Source organism: Mandrillus leucophaeus, unplaced genomic scaffold (assembly GCF_000951045.1).
Source record: "Mandrillus leucophaeus isolate KB7577 unplaced genomic scaffold, Mleu.le_1.0 Scaffold674, whole genome shotgun sequence".
NCBI classification, from domain to species: Eukaryota; Metazoa; Chordata; class Mammalia; order Primates; family Cercopithecidae; genus Mandrillus; species Mandrillus leucophaeus.
In genome coordinates this window covers 1,387,302-1,405,578 of record NW_012107297.1, presented here as the reverse complement: position 1 = coordinate 1,405,578, position 18,277 = coordinate 1,387,302, and the positions used below count along the sequence as shown (strand labels likewise).

The 18,277-nt window shown below is 41.8% G+C and overlaps 1 protein-coding gene across 1 annotated transcript in view; it reads right to left on the bottom strand.

Moving 5' to 3' along the window:
- LOC105555230 (X-ray radiation resistance-associated protein 1-like) overlaps positions 1 to 18,277 on the bottom strand; it is a gene marked incomplete at its 3' end in the record, with an annotated part of 45,603 nt that overhangs the window by 17,918 nt on the left and 9,408 nt on the right. Inside the window, exons 2-5 of the mRNA XM_012002048.1 lie at positions 13,647 to 13,831; positions 10,562 to 10,633; positions 6,921 to 6,993; positions 3,979 to 4,076 (exon numbers count right to left, since the gene is read on the bottom strand). The remainder of the gene's footprint in view (positions 1 to 3,978; positions 4,077 to 6,920; positions 6,994 to 10,561; positions 10,634 to 13,646; positions 13,832 to 18,277) is intronic.

The following is an 18,277-nucleotide window of genomic DNA, read 5'->3' as shown; positions in this document are numbered from 1 at the left end:
GGGTAGGTAACATCTGAGCTGTCCTCAGAGACCAACAGGTATTCACCAAATTGTTGAGGGCAAAGACACATTCAGGGCAGCAAGTGGCATGTATGGAAGACAGGAGGCAGGAGGCAACCTTGCTTGTTCTGAGAACCATGAATAGTTTGGTTATGACTGAAGTCCATGGTATAAGAAATGGCCTGACAAGACTAGCCAAGTATTACAGAAGCACCGAGTTCATGCCACCATGAGCAAATTCCAAGGTTTGAGGGTTCAGACAATGAGGTGATCCCACTTGGCTGGAACAGAGAAGCCTACAGGAGGAAGACCTGGAAAGGTGCCCAAGATAAGCACAGGGAAAGGTGGGGAACATTCTCTCCCTCATACTCATGTGTGAACAGTCAGCCTACGGATTCTATCTGCCTCCTTAATATCTCTCATACTTGTTCCCTCCAATCTATTTTTTATACAGAAGCCAGAATGGTTTTTCTAAAATGCAGTTCTGACCCTACCACTTAGCTTAAAACCCTTCAACGAATCCCTACTCTCCATAAGGTTTAAACTCCTCAGCAAGTTTCCAAGGTTCTCCCCAGTCTCTTTTCTGCTACCCCTCCAGGTTCACATATCACTACACTCTACTGTGTCTCAGTCTCTATTCCAACCATATTGAGCTGTTTCATTAGCGTTCTAGCTCAGAAGCTGGCCTGGCCTACTGCTATTTTGTATAACCCATGAGCTAAGAATAATTTTTGCTTTTTTCTTTTTGAGACAGGATCTTATTCTGTCACCCCTGGTGTGAACATGGCTAGAGGGCAGTGGTATGAACATGGCTCACTGAAGCCTCAAGCTGCTAGGCTCAAGTGATCCTCCTGCCTCAGCTTCCTGTGGGTCCACAGGCATGCACAACCATGCTATTTTTTTTTTTTTTAATTTTTGTAGAGACATGGTCTCATTTTGTTCCCAGGCTGGTCTTGAACCCCTGGGCTCAAGCGATCCTCCTGCCCTGGCCTCCCAAAGTGCTGGGATTACAGGTGTGAGCCACCCTGCCCAGCCAATTTTTACATTTTTAAATGGTTGAAAAAATCAAAAAAAGAATAAGAGTGTGTTTCATGTGTAAGTTATGTGAAGTTCAGATGTCAGCATCATGAAGTTTCAGGCTGGGCATGGTGGCTCACGCCTGTAATCCCAGCTCTTTGGGAGGCTGAAGTGGGCAGATCACTTGAGGCCAGGAGTTTGAGACTAGCCTGGTCAACAAGGTGAAACCTGTCTCTACCAAAAATACAAAAATTAGCTGGGTGTGGTGGTTCCCCGCTTTAGTTCTAGCTACTCGGGAGGCTGAGGCATGAGAATCGCTTGAACCCAGGAGGCAGAGGTTGCAGTAAGCCAAGATTGTGCCACTTACTCCAGCCTGGGTGACAGAGTGAGACTGTCTCAAAAAATTAATTAATTAATTAAAATAAATAAAGTTTTATTGGAACACAGCCATCCTCATTTCTCATTTGTGTACATATTATCTATGGCTGTTTTCCATTATACAACAGCAGAGCTGACTAGTTATGATTAGTTGATGACCATATATTATTGTCTAAATATATATGGTCATATATATTTGATATAGCCTAAAATATTCACTGTCTGGCCTGCTGTACAGAAAAAGTTTGCTGACCTCATTCTAGCTGCTTTGACTATTTAATGTAGGATCCAAATTTGCTTTCTATAGAATTAAGTGCAATTCAAAGAAATGAATAGCCTTAGAATCATAGGCCACAGAATTTCAGAGCTGACCCAGAATTTACAGAGGGAAAATGTTAGTCCCAGAGAGGGTACAATGTTTGGCCAGGTAGGCATGGCAAAGTACTGGCAAAACCAAGACAAAAGAAGGTCTTCTGACTGCCAGGGCAGGGCTCCAGCTGAACCTTCTTCAGATCTGGAATCTGAGAATCAAACCATGGCAAGTTAAGTTTTTCTGAATTGACTCCTGGAGAATTATTCTACTCTGGGCTTTTCCTCCTGGGGCAGCCTTTTTGGCAAACAAGAACAGAAGACTCCTAACCTGGCTACTACATCTGCTGAGTCACATCAAGTTTTATTACACATCAAAATATTCATTACTGTGAGCTGCAAATTCAGGATATTTGACAGGTTTATCCTTCTTCTTAGGGAGCCCTTGCAAATCACAGACAGATGAAAACAGATGGCTGGGCAAGAGATTTCCTGTTTTCATTTATATTCTGCATCTTAACTTTGGTCTGCTCTCTTATGTAAACACCCTTTCGTAAGGGTAGGTCTGTGGATAAATCATCTTCATCAGATGCAATCACACTATAAAGTAAGGCCTCCAAAAAAGTCACTCATGGTCAATCACTAGATCCAAGCTAGTCAGTTGTGGGGTCAGAGCCTATAGTCATGCCTCCTCCCTTCAACCCACTGGCACTTGAAACAGGTTTGAAATGGTAGGGGAAGAAGACAAGATGCATGGTACAATGCACAACACAGGAGCTCAATGACTACTCTTTGAAAAAGTAGAACAAATAAATGGAAATTCTTAAGAAGCTTCCAGGCTAAAAGGTCAGGGACATGGCTCCCTGTATCTCTAGACCATCTGAAACCTGTTTCCTTCTGTCTATTCCAAAATCTACTATTAAATATTTATTAACACAGAAAAAAATGCACCGGTTGTTGTAAACTTTCTATTTTATTCGACTTTCAAGAGCTTTGCTTCCTGGACAAGTGTGAGGACTACTGTTGTCCCAAATCATAGTAAATTACTGTTATCTTCAATATGACTTGAGACCATGGAGAGAAGGTTCCACTACAGTCAGCAGAATATGCTTTAAAAATGCAAAGACATATAATCCAATTTAGGAAGATGGCTATTCCAAGAGCTTAAAACCTTTTAAAGCTTTGGCATATGAAGGCCATCAACTCTGAAAAACTCACTCTTGTAGAAGGTTCCCCTCACTGACAACAACAGGTTAAGTGAGGCTTTTGTGAAGAATGGCTGACCCTTGATGTTTGCTGATGAAATCATTTAAGTTAATAGCTCTTTGGGGTCGACCTCAAGGTTCATGATGTGCAGACATTTTGCTGAGATTTGACTCTGAAACACTTCTACTCCAGCATGTGGAGAAGAGTCTATTCCTCAGTGAGTGAGCATGGCCAGATGCCCAGCCCCACACGTGGCTCCAACTCTGTTGTCCTTTACTGTCCACATATGCAGTGACTCTCAGGTAGTGACAAAGCTTTGTTCCTTTGTAAAAAGTGACCCACAAGTCTTCATGAAAGCTGAAGAAGTAATCAACTTGAACTATGAGGACATGTGCAGAAAATGCATGGCTATGGGAAAATTTAGGAGAAAACCAAGAATGCAAACAAAATTTTCTGTATTTTCTAATTTGGGGTTTGAAGAACAGCTGTGAATGTACAAATGTTCAAGACTCTGCTGCTGATGCCATTGAATCCCTATTCATACTCATCTCCGAGGTTATGGACTAAGCCTATAGCCTGCTCTATCCCAGCCACTGAGACTGATTCAGCTCACTTAGACCACAATGAGACTCTGGAATGAGTCTATAATATCTCTAGTTGAGCCGATCCAATCTGCTGCACCTAGCTCTTAAGCTCCATGGCTCCTCAACCCCCACTAGATCCAGATCTCCCCTCAAAACTCTCCCTCCTATAATATTCTGTTTTAAAACTTTTCCGCACAGACTCCCTTGGACATGACCTTTGGCATTTATTTTCCAGGACCATGCACCATGGTTAAGTCTTTGGTATCAACTATTTGCTGCCACTTCTACCGTCACCACCACCTCCATTACTATCATTGCCCTTACAACCCCCACCCCCACCCTCCCTGGAGACCAGCAATGAAGCAAGGGCCTGGCTGTACAGGCCCAGCAAGCCCCTTCCCAACAGTTATAATCAGTAAAGCTCTATACTCATTCCTTACAGGGGAACTTGGTGGGCACCAAAAACTTCCTACCTCCAACTTACTTCCAATAACTTAAAGTCTCCATATTTCACGTAGATAGTTTTGATGCCATTAAATGCGAGATCCAGTTCCTTTAGGGCTGGAAACGTGTGAAATGCCTCTACATGGGGAGGAGAAAGACAGTCTGCAGTTTGTAAAGGACTTAAGAGAAAGATATTAATAATTACCATTTACTGTGTTCCTACTGGGTTAGGCCAGGCACTGTATAAGGTACTCTTCATACATGGCCTCTAAATCTCCAACAACGCAGAAAAATAGGGATTACTACTTCCATTCTATGGCTGACTAAGCCTCAGCCAAACTAAGTGATTTGCCAGAATGAAATTGCTGGTAAGTGAAAGAGCCAAGGATTGAATCTAAGTCTGCTCAACAGCAAAGCACATTTAAAAAATTATCTTTATTAATCCTGATTACAAAAATTAAAACATAACTAAGAAAAACAGTCAAACATCATAGAAAAATAAAAAGTTCTGTTTAATCCCAACATCCAGAGACAAGTATTAAAAGTTGCATATATAGCACTCAACTTTTTCTCATGTATATATCAAAATACACACACATACCTCTTTTAACAAAAATAGAGTCATTCTGTACACATTGTACTGACTTGCTTTTTCCCTTAACAATATAACTTAAAGATTATTTCATGTCGAAACATGTAGATATGCCTACTGTCTCTTGATGTTCTACTGTATAGATATATGTTAGTTTACTAATCCATTTCCCTATTGATAGCCTTTAGGCTATATGAATAAAAGGTAAGGAACTATATGAATAAAAGTTTCTCTCTCTGAATGAGAACTGAACTTTTTCTAGCCCTGTTCCTCTGGTAACCTGAAACCAATGGTATAGTAACTGCATTTCCAGGCAGTATCACTTGTGGTAAAAATCACCCTAGGTTGGTAAATTACATCTGGGCTAGGAGAAACTGTAAATGAATGATAGACGCCTGAAAGGGGCACCATAATTTTGGGCTTCCCTATGTGTAGTGATTCCTATAATTGGACATATCCTTTGCAGAAACTCTAGGAGCTATGCCTATAAGTGTTTCAATGTATATTGGCTCCTGTGGCGAATGAGATTTCTAAGCCAGGGTGGCTTTTGCATCCACCCAATGACAGTTTCACTGTCTTGTACCCGAGCTGACACTGGGGGTCGGGAGAAGGGGCACAAAGAATGCCTCATGGATGGCTTTGGGAACTCCACTGAAGAGAAACTCCTGATGCTGGCAGTACTGGCATTCTGTGTGGAATTACTTAGAGCCTTCTAAGTGAACCTGATGTTAAATATAGCCCATGGTAGTCTTGTAAGTCAGAATGTTCAGTAGAACCTAATAAAGGCTGCTTTGTGAGTATTTCTGGATGTTTCCAATGAGCAGCCTTGTACGAGTGTGTTTCTATAGAATAATTTCCTGGAAGTAAAGCTACTAGATTAAAGGCAATGACTATTTTAAATTTTAAGAAACATTACCAAGTTACCTCCAAGATGTTACATCAATGACTATACTTCCACAGTTCAATGCAAGAATATCCATTTCCCTACCAATGCTGGCTGTCATCAGCCCTTTTCACTTCTGCCAATATTTGACAGGCAGAAAACAGTATCTTGATCCATTGTAATTATTAGTGAGGTTGAACATCTTTTCATATACCTATTGGCCTTTGTATTTCAAGCCCAAGCTCCTGACAGAACACCCTGTCTCCTAAAGGGCAGGACCTCATCATATGCTTCTTTGAAAACAATCTTCAAACTCAATGCAACAAAACTGAACTTACCCTGTTTCCCTCTGACCTGCCTTTTCTCTAGTGTGCTGTGCCCTGTCTCAGTGAAATGCGCCCTTGATTCCTCCCTCTCCTTACATCCCTATCAGTCTATCAGTTACCAAGTCCTGTGGTTTCTACTCCTTCTAAACCAATCTCAATCTCTCTCTCTCTCTCTCTTTTTCTCAATCCTCTGCATGCTTCTTGTCATAATCCTGGCTCAGGCCTCATCTCCACTCCCCTAAAAACCTGAAAAAATCTCCCAGGTTTCCTGGCCTCCATCTTCTTCTTATCTTATAATCCACTCTCCTCACAACTGCCACTGAGCTTCTCTATTTAAAACCCTTCCAAGGCTCTCTTTCGCCTGTAGCACTAAGTCCAATTCACTCCTAGTCCTTGATAATCCAGTCACTGCCAATCTCTCTAGTTTCATTTGTCCCCGACATGCTTCCCTGGCAAACATACAAAACCTCTTCAGTCTTCCTGATCAGGTGCTGCATTCCACATCTGCTTCAGCAGCCAGAAATGCCTTCTTACCTTCTAGTTCCTGAATCACTCCTATTCATTTTTTTGGTCTCAGCTTAGGTGCTCCTCTTCTCAGAAGTTCCTCCTGACACTCTGGCCTGGCTTGAAGTCCCACATATATGCTTGCATAATATTTCCTGATTCTCTCTTTCACTGCTCTCCCCTCATTCTGCTTTAACTATCTGTATCTGAGTCCATCTCTCTCACCAAACCACGAGCTCACCAGAGCAAGACTGGATGCACTCATTTCTAAAAGCCAAATATTCACATAGTGCTAATACCCAGCAGGGGTCGCTGTGGATTTGCTGAATAACAGAAGGCTTTATGCTCTCACAGGAGCACTTTACAGGCTTAGAAACATTTTTATACACCCATCTCATATGAGCCTGCGAGGTATCCTGCAATGGGAGGGAAAAAAGAAGGGAATTACCCCCATTGACAGATGGAAAAGTAGCAGATCACAGAAAAATGTTCTAAGTAGGTAGCGCCAGAACAGGACTGGAATCGAGGTCTTTATGCTCTCCAGGACCCAGCCTATTGTACCCCAAAAAAGAGATGTGCGGCCAATCATGGATGGATAGATAGACAAATCCTCAGACATGTGAATGGCTGTGCTGGCTAAGAGGAGGAAGAGAGCTTTCAAGAAAGAAAAAGCTTACCTAGAGGCAGCAGGTTTTCTGAGGCATTGATATAAATCACAGAATGAAAATGCTTGAAGTCATTTTCCTTAGCCTGTAGGAAAGCATTTCAGGAAAAAAAAAAAAAAAAAAGTCGACAAGATTAGTTCCCTGCCTAAAAGGCTTGCTGAAGCTTCAGGGCCACTGTCAGAAGGAACAAAGACCTAAAGGAATAAGGGACATCCTTAGCACAAGAGCAGCCACTTGAGTGCTGTAAGCGTTTTCCTGCTTTTTTCCCACTATGAAACATTTCAAATGTACAGAAAAGTATACTGAATGACACTCTGAAGACCCATATCACCACTATCCAGATGTATGTATTTAATACAGCTGAATATTTTTCTGTCTTTGCTTTAAATTTCCTTAAAGAAAATATTATATAGGGTGAACCACCACCATTACCACCCCGTCCATGTATCCCCTCACTAATCCCATAACAGCTATCCTGAATTGGAGACTATCATTCCCATAGTTGGTAGTTTTTGTTTGTTTGCTTGTTTGTTTGTTTTTGAGACAGGGTCTCACTTCCATTGCCCAGACTGGAGTGCAGTGACACAATCTGGGCTCACTCCAGCCTTGACTTCCCCAGCTTGGGTGATCCTTCCACCTCAGCCTCTTGAGTTGCTAGGACTGCAGGCACACGCCACCAAGACTGGCTATTCTTTTTTGTATTTTTAGCTGAGATGGGGTTTTGCCATGATTTCCAGGCTGGTCTCAAACTCCTAGGCTCAAGTGATCCACCCGCTTCAGCCAAAAAAAAGAGAAACCCAGTAGAAAAATAGACAATAGATAAATATGTTAGTATACAGAAGAGGAACTTGAAAGGCCAGCAAATACAGGAAAAAGTAATCAGGAAAATGCAGTGCCTTTTTACAATAATCACTTTTCCCAAAGTGCTAGGATTACAGGTGTGAGCCACTGCACCCAGCTCCCATACGTTTTTTATACTTATATTACACATGTGTGTGTATCTATCAACTATATATAATGCTAGATACAGATAGTAAAACTTTACATTAAATGCAATAATATTGTAGGTATCATTCTGCAACCTGCCTTTTCACTCAACACTGTTTTTGAGATTTACCTGTCGATACATGCAGCTTTTGAAATTTACATATGTTGACAGATGTGGTTCTAGTTCGGTCTTTTTTTTTTTTTTTTTTTCTTTTGAGACAAAGTCTTGCTCTGTCACTCAGGCTGGAGTGCAATGGTGCAATCTTGGCTCACTGCAACCTCACCTCCTGGGTTCAAGCAATTCTCCGGCCTCAGCCTCCCAAGTAGGTGGGATTACAGGTGTCTGCCACCATGCCCGGCTAATTTTTGTATTTTTAATAGGGACAAGGTTTCACCATGTTGGCCAGGCTGGTCTCAAACTCCTGACCTCAAGTGATCCTCCTACCTCAGCCTCCCAAATTGCTAGGATTACAGGCATGAGCCACCACGCCTGGCCCCAGTTCAACCATTTTAATTCCTGTACAATATTCCATTGTTTGAATATATTGCAAGTTTATTCATTCCCATTTAGTCTGTTTCCAAATTTTATTACAAACAATGATGTAATTAATATTCTAATACACACCTCCTCATCATAAGAGTTTCTTTAATGATATACTCCTATTAAGCTGTGGGGAATACACAGCTTTATGAGATGGTACCACATTGTTCTCAAAAGTAGTTAAAACAATTTATAGTCCTACCTGCAGTGTATGAGAAGTTCTATTTCTTTAAATCCTTGCAACTGGCATTATAAAACTTTAATTTTTTCCAGTCTGATTATTATAAAAAGGCACTGCATTTTCCTGATTACTTATGAGGCTGAGTATCTTTTCCTGTATTTGCTGGCCTTTCAAGTTCCTCTTCTGTATACTAACATATTTATCTGTTGTCTATTTTTCTACTGGGTTTCTCTTTTTTCCTATTGTTTTGTAGGAGCTCTTGACATATTCTGGATCCTAATACCTTTTGGTTATATTACTTGCTAATATCTTATCCTAGCCTCAGCTTATCTTTTACCTTTGTTTATGGTAACTTTTGTTAGATAGATATTTTTAATTAAATTTCACAGACATTTTCCTTTATGGTTTAACCACAAAGCTAGCAAGCATCCACTCATCCCATGGGTCTCAGCTAAGCTACCACCCTCTCCAGGGTGTGTTTCCTGTGTAAGGCTGAGTCAGGGGCCTGTCCTCTGAGGTCATATTCAGCACTCTCGTGTTTCTCTCATTGGCTGCATTAGCTAGTCCCGTCTAACTCCATATCCATCTAAGCCCAGCCTCCTCCCTCCCTACTGGACTATATGCTCCAGAGGGTAGGCAGTGTCTGAGCCACCTCTATACCCTCCAGCAAATAGCACAGAGACACACCAGGCCTCAGTAATGTTTGGTGAGCAGGTGAGTGAATAAGTAAAAGAAGAACAGATGGTATCCAATGAGGGGACTGAGCTTTGGCCAGCCATGTTGTAGCCCTCACAAGCTGAATTGACAGAGACCTCTGAAATCTTCTTCTACGACTTTGTCTCACTGTTACATGTGACCTATATATTATAATCTCCAGGACCATGTGCTGGCCTAGAATGGACGGCCTCTTAGCCACAAGATGAATATATTTCTATGGCTAACCTGTCCCGAAGTAACTCAATTCTGAAAACATGAGTACTAAATGAAGTGAAGCAGAACCCTGTTAAAGGAGCAGTCTGCTCTACCACAAACTTGGCCATTCTGTGGGTTAGAGCCTCTACTCTATGGTTTATACAAGTAATCTCTCTTGGTATGCCACGAAAGCCTACATGCCAAAGATGTATGTTATAATATCCCGTATACACACTGGCTAATGGTGGGTAACAAATATGGCTCCAAGCTGCCTATAAGCCAACACAAAGAAAGAAACATGATTCATTGCATGAGTCACAGCACCTGTAAGTTAGGAATGAACCAGCTTCTTGGGAAAACCATTACAATTCCTGGCATTGAAACTTAAGAAATGTCTTTTGTAGGCTCTTGTGATGGGAACTCAGTGCCACACAATGAATTATGTACCCACAAAATTACATGGCAAATTCGAAACCAGTTTCATAAGGCAATTTTCTTTTTTTTTTTGAGACAGAGTCTCGCTCTGTCACCCAGGCTAGAGTGCACCGGCACGATCTTGGCTCACTGCAACCTCCGCCTCCGGGACTCAAGCAATTCTCTGCCCCAGCCTCCCGAGTAGCTGAGATTACAGGCACCCGCTACCATGCCCAGCTAATTTTTTGTATTTTTTGTAGAGATGGGGTTTCACCATCTTGGCCAGGCTGGTCTTGAGCTCCTGACCTCATGATCCACCTGCCTCGGCCTCCCAAAGTGCTGGGATTACAGATGTGAGCCACCGTGCCTGGCCCATAAGGCAACTTTCTTTAATTCATGTCAAATGGGACAAGGACAATATAAAATTTGTAGCAAAAGTTTGTGTCTGAATATTGTTTCTACCCAATAAATCCTTGTCTGACCCTCCTCTCCCTCCTTCTATGTGACCAGATTTCCAGTCCCTATGGACTCTGGAGGTGCAAGAGACAAACCACAACAGACAGGTGCACCATTTCAAGTCTGGCTCACCCCAATCACATCTTTGCTGGCAGACCTCACCTTGGAGAACTTCAGGCCACTGACATTAACAGTGCACAGATCTGATGGCTTCCTCACACAGTGGTGCTTTAGCTGGAACATAATACAAAGAGTTGGCTCTTAAGGCCCCTACAAAGTTTAATCTATTATCGTTCAGCCTTCTCTTTTTGGGCAATCTTTTGTACTTGTCATAATTTGTTTGCTTGTTCATTCATTCATTCATTATTCATCCATTCATTCACCAAATATTTACCAAACACTAAATTGGGCCATATGTTTTGCTGAATACATTAACAAACTTCCTTCTAATCCTAACTAAGCCCTTTGACATAAGTAAGATTATCTCTCCTTTTTAATGAGAAAAACAAGGTTAAAAGAGGTAATGTGCCTTGCCAAAAAATGGTACCACAGTTAGCAAGTGACAGATCTTACTAATCCAAATCTGTAATCACTAAACTCTACGCACTTTTGACTACCATATGTCACCTGACATAATTTAAAAGTTAGAGGTAAATTTTAGCTTTGGAGCTTCCATTTATATTTAATCAAACCTCATTCTTTTTTTGCTAATTATTTATTTATGGTACCCACTATGTTTAGGCACTAAAAGGCATTGGGAAGACAATGAAGAAAAAGCAGAGACATTCCATAACCTCATGGAGCTTACAGTGTCATGGGAAGCCAAGTAGCAAGTATGTATTTATAAATATGATAAATATTTTAAAGGAGAAATTCAAGATGCTATAAGAGATATAACAGGAAGTCCTAACCTTAGTCTGAATGAGGAAATATTTACTTGAGGAAGTAATATTTCAGAGACCTAAGAGCTAAATAGGTCTCATGAAAGTGGGTAGTAGGGATTATGAAGTCTACCAAGGCAGGAAAAAGCAAGGTGCTTCTGAGAGGATGAAAAACAAGATAAGGTTAGTGAGATGGCCATTAGATCATGAGTCCACGCTGGCTCTACAAAGGAGCGTGGATTTTATCCTACAACAAACGGAAAGCAGATTTTTAGTAGGGGGCTGATAGTAATTTTATAAAAATTGTAACGTCAGCTACACATAGACATATCAGACAGATTACATCACGTAGATGAGAAGACAGGAGAGGAAGGGGAAAGACCAATGTACCAGATTGGTTAATTACTTTCCTAATAACCACTACTCCTTCCTTGTTAAAGAACACCGGTGTTATTCACATTTCTCCAAATGGAATGTTCTTAAGCCACAGCTTCAGGCAGTAAGTCTTGATCTGTATAAACCAGTCATGGAGGTCTCATTCCCCTAACTCATAACTGTTTGGGCATGTGACATAGGTCTAGATAATGAGATACTGGTTGCTTGGTGTTGGGGAGGGGGACCGGTTTTGGAAAGCATTTTCTTACTTCTGAAAAGACATTAGACAGTAACAATCCCTTTCTGAAAAGACATTAGACAGTAGCAATCCCTTCTCTACTTCAGGATGTTATCTTCTGTATGTGATGACCAGAATTGCTGCAGCCATCTCAGGATCATGAAGGCAATCAGTCCAAGAGGACAAGGTAACATGTAAAATGGCACAGTAGAAAGACAGAAGGAACCCAAGCCTTGCAAGACGTCATTAATCCAGTAAACTAATCTACCCTAAACAACGCCTCTGGCTTTTTAGGTGAAATAAAAGCATCCTAATTGGCTCACAACAGATAGAAAACGTTTGAATTAGTCCAATAAGAGATGATGGTGGCCCAGATGAGGGTCATGACAGTCAAGACGAGAAAACAGATTTGAAAACTATTTTGTAAAAGTGCCAGGACTTGGTAAACATTGGGGTGGGGACAGTGTGGGAGAGGCAAATGTCAAGGAAAACCTCAGGTACTGGCTTGGCGATGGGGTAGATAGTAGTGCCAACAGAGACAGTAAAGTAGATACTGGAAAAGAGATCTGTTTTGGGATTTGGAGTAGGAGCATTGGTGCTGTAATTCAACTGTCAATGAAACATTCAAGTGGAACCATCCAATAGGCAGAGTGGATACCCCATAACTCTGAGAAACATCCCTATTGCTCCTGCCTCCCACAGTGGCAAAAGTCATATTTATTGAATGTGGGAATGTATAAGTATTTGGAAACAATGGAAGAAAAAAAGGCCACTATGGGAAGTGTTTCTGCCCCTTCTCAGCATTATTATTTCAGTCCTCCTCATTCCCAATGAGAAGTGGACATAATAATGAAACTGATTCCACAGGACTGCAAAAAGCTTATACTACCCACTTGAAGTGAGATGAAACCAACAAAGGTCTCTTTCAACATCTGATCTATGCAAACACCCATCTCTTGGGAACCACAGCAGAATCTGGAAACAAAGCAGACAGCCAGGGAGTTCTTAGGGAGCTATAAGAACTGGACGGCACATTAATATTGATTTACAAAATACATCCTTCTTAGCAAAGCCACTGAGGCATTTCTCAGAGCAGATGTGAAACTACCTGGCTGGTTTCCAACACAGCCACCCCAGTCCTCTTTGTAAAGCCTGCCCCGGGCACTACGTAGTATCTGGTGAGCTCCCCTAGCTTTTAGCCAGACACTAAAGTCAAAGGCTGTGGGAGAGCAGGATCTCCCCAGTCCCACTCGATCCTGTAGAGATCGCCCCAATGAGCAGAGCAGGAATCTCTCAACCCTACTAGGTGCTGGAATGCAATTTTCAATTGACTGTTTCCCCTGACCTGCTCCTTTGCCTCTCCAACTTAGTAAGAGTTTTTACCTCATATAATGTAAAAGTACAGGCTTTGGAGTCAGTAGACCACAGTTCTAATCCTGGATCAGCCATTTACTAGCTGTGGAACCTCAGCCAAGGCAAATTACCTCTTGGAGCCTCAGTTTTCCCAACGGCCCAATGGCAACAACACAAAAGGGATGACAATACCTATCTTACTAGGTAGCTGTCAAGAAAGCTTCACATGTCAAGAAACCTTTGGGTCCCTTCATTATCCTGGCTGTATTCAATTTGCCAATATCACTCTAATAGTTTGGAGTAGACTGGGGGTAGCTGTGCCAGAGCAGGGTAAATCCTTCCCTACTTCCTCCGCACCCTAGCTAATGTGCCGGCCACTCCAGGATGCATTTACTCTCACCAGAAAAGCCTGGTCCAGGATACGTCCAGGAAGGTCCACCTGATTTTCCCGCCGAGACCCTTTCTTCCCCTTGAACTCAAAAGAAGTCACCTTCAGGCTTTCCCGACGTTCAGCTTGTGCTCCAACCAAACCCCTGGGCTTCTTCTTGAGGTTACCTTTCTGAACCACTAACCAGTGTCCTTGGCCTGTTGAGAAAATTAGAACAGTGAAAAGGGGAAAACTCCAAAGTTACAACGAGTGCAATTATAGACTTTGTTTATAATACTAAAACCCAAACTAGCTCCTGATTACCTAACATGCACCAGACACAGGACTGTAGCTGGGGGTAGGGGAGATATCTACTTAGGTATGTCATTTAATTGACCTCCAAACCCAGTGAAAAACATGTTATTGTCATTATTTTATAGATGAAAAGGCTGCGACAAAAGGAGGTGGAATGACTTGCCCAATTCCTTCCTTCACATTTTTATCTCCAAATTCTATTATTCCTTCAAAAACTAAGATCAAGTATTTCCTGTTCTGTGAAGTCTTCCCTTTTGCCCCTCAGTAGAGCTGATTGCTCTTTCTCATGCATGCCAGTTACTCTTCTACTGGTCATCTCTTGAGTAATGCCTAATGTGTGACCTCAATTCAAGGGTTCCATCTTCTCAAACCTCTATCAGTATACAGAAAAGATGCTGTTAGAAACTCACAATAAGAAAATGTAGGACAGTTTGCGTTAAAAAAAAAAACCTAATAATACATGTCTACTATAGAAAGAATTTTAAATTGTGCATAAGCAAAAAGAATATGAGGTTCACTAGTAAGCCCACCAAACAAAAATCATAACATATTTTGGAATCTGTTCTTTCTTGCACCAGCAGTTTATTTATGGCATGGTATTCATTGCAATCTGTAATTCTTTTATTTGTTCACTTATTCATTGTTTCCCTCTCTAGAGCGGAAGCTCTGGAATAGCAGGGACTTTATCTGACTCATTCATCTCAGTATTCCCAAGGCCTGCACAGAGCTTACCACATTGTGACTGTTGCTGAACAAATGACTGAATGAACTCTGTCCTATAGCCCCTGCCCACACAGTCATCCATTCCTATCTTTTCTGAGCATCTACTTTATGCTGGGAACTGGGAGTATGAGAATGAATAAAAAGGAAGCCCTAACTCAAAGGAGTCATAATAATATAATACATAACATCTTTTATACAATAGTATAATAATAATACAAGGGGTGCTGTGGGAACAAGCTTTGTGCCTCTAACCACTGGTTATCTTCTGGGAAAGCCCACTATCCCTGCCTCAGGGACTTGCCCCGGCTCATACAGCACTGCTGCCCATCCTGCTTCTTGGATGCAGTTCCTGTCCTGTATCTCATATGAGCCATTTCCCATTTCCATTATGGGACTGATACTCCAGGTACCCCATTTCCCAGGGCTGCCCTCATCTGGGGCATGGACTCTGCTTCTACTTTATCCTATCTTCATGTGCCTGACTGCTAGGGACCTCAGCCTGAGTTGGTGCCAAAATCCCTAACAAGACCAGAAAGGAAGGCTCAGAGCATGTCAGGAGATCAACAGGAGAAAAAAGAAACTATGTAAATATCCTGTTTCTCATCATACTTTTACTCACTTATTCTAGTATCCATGATGGTTAATTTTATGCATCAACTTTGCTAAGCTATAATATGCAGTTATTCTATCAAACACTAATCTAGGTGTTGCTGTGATGGTATTTTGTAGATGTAATTAGTATTTACAATAAGCTGATGTTAAGTTAAAGAGACTATCCTTGATAATGTGGGTGCCCTCACCCAATGAATTGAAAGACATTAAGAGCAAAACAGGTTTCCTAGAGGAAGAAGAAATTTTGCTTTAACACAACAACTTCAGCTCCTCCCCAGGGGTTTCCAGCTTGCCAGCCGGCCCTACAAATTTCAGACTTGCATCCCCCACAATCACATAAAGTCAATTCCTTAAAAAAAAAAAAAAAATATGTCTACCCACCTACCTATCTCCTACTAGTCCTGTTTATCTCCTACCAGTTCTGTTTCTCTGAAGAACTCTAATGCAACATCCTATAATGGTTCTTACCTACAAAAATTATTACTGTAGTGTTTGAATAGTGACTTTCTATTTCCCTCATTCCTTCTACATTTTCTAGTTGGAATTCAACTATAAGAAAGAGCTGGCTGGGAGTGGTGGCTCATGCCTGTAATCCTAGCAGTTTGGGAGGCCGAGGCAGGTGGATCACTTGCGGTCAGGAGTTTGAGACCAGCCTGGCCATCATGGTGAAACCCCATCTCTATAAAAAATACAAAAATTAGCTGGGCATGGTGGCAAGTGCCTGTAATTCCAACTACTCAGGAGGCTGGGGCAGGAAAATCACTTGAACCTGGGAGGCGAAGGTTGCAGTGAGCCAAGACTGCACTGCTGCACTCTAGCCTGGACAACAGAGAGAGACTCCATCTCAAAAAAAAGAAAAGAGAGAGCTATTTTGTTTCCCCCACATATCTACATATTCAAGTATTCATTTATATTAGTAGACTCATGAATATTTGTTGTTCCATGGTCTACAACCTAATTCCGCCATTATTTATTTCATTGCTCAAACTGTCCTACCTTTGGTGATTGGGAGCACCTTCAAGTCAGCTGTGTCCTTTCAACATGCCCCATTATTTTTCCGAGCACTTCTTTACTTCTGGCACCACAAGATATTCCAACTCAACTTGTATTTTTTCTGCCCTAGTCCTGCAAACAGCTATTTCTCCAAGAAGCCCATGCTGTTTTCATTGCAGAATGGTATTTAGAAACCAAGATGTAGATACTACGTATGCTTTTTGCTGCTGAGGTGTCATTGCTGTCAGTGGACTGGGAAATACACATATGTACACTAGGACATATAGATATATACAACTATATTTATTTCTGTAGCTATCCATCTTTGTGTGTCTGTGTGTGTGTGAGAGACAGAGACAGCAAGCGAGAGAAAGAGAGAGAGACAAAGAGATAAACTATGAGTTCACACTGATAGCTCCATTTGAAGGTGTCTGATAGGTAGGTGGCCAGGGAAAGTCTCTGTGTGAAAAACAAAATCACTGTAGAGAAGCAGGAAGGACAGGCAGGAAGAGAAGGTTCTTCCAATATTCCATCTACATAGTGACCAACAAGTTACAACATCTGGAGTAAACAAGGTGTACTTCTCCTTTGCCCTACCCTTTGAAAGCAACTAATCCAATCCAGAGAACCCATACTTAGTGTTCCACCTATAGGGTTCTTATTACAGCAATTCCCTGCTCCGGGGAATTTTTTGACTAGATAAATACTTGAAAATCTACCTAGCAGAGTCAAATTTAAGCCATTTTATTTAGGAGTTTGGCAGACTATAATCACTCACCAAATAAGAAATACAGACAGGAAGACAGCTCACGAGAGGACGAGTGCTGAGGACTAGGGTAGTCAGACATGGCTTATTGGAAGAAGTAGAAGGAAAGCTGGGATTTGTGTGATGGGAAGAGTTTGGCTAACAAGAATGAGGGCTGGAACATTCAGGGCAAATAAAAAAGCTATGTGAAAAGCGAGCACCGTAGAATAGAGCATAAAGGAGGAAATGGGTTGTTGCAGAGGGTAAGAGCAGGTTAAACTCAGAATGACACAGAATGCCAGTTAAAGGAGTTAGCAATGAGAAGTCACTGAACAGAAGGGGCACTGTGGTTAAATGTGCACTTTAGAAGTCCCATGGAGGCTACTAGGACTGGAGGGGGAAGGACTGGGTACAGCAGGGAACAGTAGTGAAGGAGTTGGAGAAGAACAAGTAGATGTGAGATGGTCTAAAGCAGGAGCTAGGTATGAGGAAAAGGTATCAACTTGAGAAGTCACCTGACCTTCCTCTGGCACGCGAAGCAGGTTTCTGGCTGGAAAGCAGTTGTTCAGGTAAGGCTTCCCATCATCCAGCTTGTAGATTCCTGAGGAGGCCATCTCCCTGAACGCCAGGCAAGGAAAGCAAGGAAGCAGAAGAGTGAAAAGACACAGCGGAGCACTCTTACTCCAGTGCAGCTCGTGAGCCCACCAGGACCACCACACCCTGCACACACCCTGCTCTGACACCTGGAGGCCCCACTGCCCTTGCTTCAGAAATGGGCTGGCTGTTTATATGAAGAGGGAAAAAAGACCCTGGGTTTTTCAGTTCAAATAAATCCTAACCCAATGGAACCCTAGAAAGAACACGATCCTCGGGCTTAGACAGACTTGGTTTGAATCCTGGCTCTGTCTTTCCTTGCTCTGTGACTGGGCAAGTTACTCTACTCCTCTGAACTTCAGTTTCCTCACCTGCAAAATGGGGGTTATAATACCTACCTTAAAAGACAAATAAGTGAGAAAGACAGTGCCTGATACATATTAAGTCTCTGCTAGATGTTTTCTTTGTTTTAACAGAGTTCGGAGAAGAAGGAGCTCACATTTTAGAGACAATAGTGTACAAATAATGAGACTTCAACTGGATAAATAGTATTTGAGGGATGAATTGAGTTTTCTGATAGACAGGATAAATATTCCAAACAGTAAGGGCCACAGGAGGGCATAGTTGTGCATAGTAAAGAAACAATGTGACCCAAGAAGGAAAGGGATGTATGCTTGGTAGT